Source organism: Colobus angolensis, unplaced genomic scaffold (genome assembly GCF_000951035.1).
Source record: "Colobus angolensis palliatus isolate OR3802 unplaced genomic scaffold, Cang.pa_1.0 Scaffold413, whole genome shotgun sequence".
Classification (NCBI taxonomy): Eukaryota; Metazoa; Chordata; class Mammalia; order Primates; family Cercopithecidae; genus Colobus; species Colobus angolensis.
In genome coordinates, this window is record NW_012117522.1 from 1,784,195 (window position 1) to 1,786,361 (window position 2,167).

General features: G+C 40.6%; 1 protein-coding gene across 1 annotated transcript in view; it reads left to right on the forward strand.

Annotated features, from left to right (window-relative positions):
- LOC105521955 (intraflagellar transport protein 172 homolog) overlaps window positions 1-2,167 on the forward strand; it is a 65,677-nt gene that overhangs the window by 29,873 nt on the left and 33,637 nt on the right. The gene's annotated exons all lie outside the window — the stretch shown is intronic.

Genomic DNA, 2,167 nt, shown 5'->3' on the forward strand with positions numbered 1-2,167 from the left:
TTTTTAATAGAGATGGGATTTCACCGTGTTAGCCAGGATGGTCTCGATCTCCTGACCTCGTGATCTGCCCGCCTCGGCCTCCTAAAGTGCTGGGATTACAGGCATGATCCGCTGTGCCTGGCCTCTCTCTGGTTTCTTTTAAAGTCTTCTTTTTTAGGGCTGGGCACAGTGGCTCATGCCTGTAATTCTAGCACTTTGGGAGGCTGAGATAGGCAGATCGCTTGAGGCCAGGAGTTCAAGACCAACCTGGCCAATGTGACGAAACCCCATCTCTACTAAAAAGAATAAAAATTAGCCGGGCATGGTGGCGCTTTCCCGTAATCCTGCCTACTTGAGAGACGAGGCGTGAGAATCGCTTGAACCTGGGAGGCAAAGGTTGCAGTGAACCGAGATTGTACCACTGCTCTCTAGCCTGAACGACAGAGTGAGACTCTGTCGCAGAAAAAAAAATCTTCTCTTTTTCTTAGGTGTTTTGAAGTTTCACTACAATGTGTCTAGATTTTTTTTTTTTTTTTTTTTGAGACGGAGTCTTTCTCTGTCACCCAGGCTGGAGTGCAGTGGCACGATCTTGGTTTACTGCAACCTCTACCTCCCACGTTCAAGCGATTCTCCTGCCTCAGCCTCCTAAGTAGCTGGGACTATAGGCGTGTGCCACCACACCTGGCTAATCTTTTGTATTTTTAGTAGAGATGGAGTTTCACCATGTTGGCCAGGGTGGTCTCAGTCTCCTGACCTTGAGATCCACCCGCCTTAGCCCCACAAAGTGCTGGGATTATAAGCATGAGCCACTGCACCCAGCCATAAATTTTTAAAATTTATCCTGTTTAGTATAGATCGTGTTTCTTGTATTTATGAATACACGTATTTTCATCACTCTTGGAAGTTTCTTAGTTATTATCTCTTCGAACATTGCTTCTTCTCAACCATTCTCTAGTCTCTTCATCAGAACTCTAGTTAGGCAAATGTTAGAGTTCTTGTTTTGCATTTTTAATTTATCTTTCATAGTTTCTTTCTTCCTGCTCCGTGCCCAGGTTTTTGGTTTTTTTTTTTTTTTTTGCTTTTTTTTTTTCAATTTTCTGTAAAGACAAGTTCTCATTGTGTTTCCCAGGCTGGTCTCAGACTCCTGGTCTCAAGCAATCCTCCCACCTCAGCCTCCAAGAGTGCTGGGATTATAGGCATGAGCCACTGCATCTGGCCTCTGGATAATTTCTTTAGATCTGTTTCAATTCATTAGTTTGCTAATCTGCTACTAATCATTGTCTAATCTGCTATTTAAACTATACATTGAGTTTTTTACTTCAAACATTAAATATTTCTTTAAGTTTTATTTGATTATTTCTCTAGTCTGCCTGGTCATATTGATAATTTCTTATTCCTTGCTTAATTTTTCATTTCATCTTTTAAGGTATTTAGGTGCTTCATAAATAATCATTTTATATTTCCATAACTGGGCTTAAAAACAAAAACAAAACAAAACAAAAAACAGGGTCTCACTTTGTCACCCAGGCTGTGCAGTGGCATGATCACGGCTCACTGCGTGCGCAAACTCCCGGGCTCAAGTGATCCTCTCACCTCAGCCTCCTGAATAGCTGGGACTACAGGCACGTGCAACCACACCCAGATATTTTAATGTCTGAAATTCTTGAAGGTCTAAAACTGTTGTTTGTAGTTATTATTTACTATTTCATAGTGGTTGGTTTCCTTGTTTTTGTTTTTTTTTTTATTGTGAGCTCATGTTGCTTTGAATGTATTCTTTTGGAATCCTGAGGGCCTAAAATGGATATGTTTTCCTCCAGTGATGATTCAGTCCTGTTTCTGCAGGAATCAGGCATATTAATGATCTGTAACCATTTATTTTGTTCCCTTTACTAAAGAGTGGATCCCAGGTTTAATTAAGGATTTTCAAATTCAGCCTCCCCATCCTGCTGGAGGGCCTAAGGTGTATTCTCCTGACACTGCATTTGCTTTCAGGACAACTGTACCTTTTCCGTTTGCTCACTTTCCTTCTTTTCTTGCTCAGGATTTTAGCTTATTGACCTTTTTCTTTCTGTCTATCTTTTTTTGAGAGAGAAGGGTAGGATATGGGTAGGAAATTCTTCAAGTAAGTAAAGCAATGCATTAAAAGTGATTTCTTCAAGTAAGCCTAAGCAATGCATTAAAAAGTATG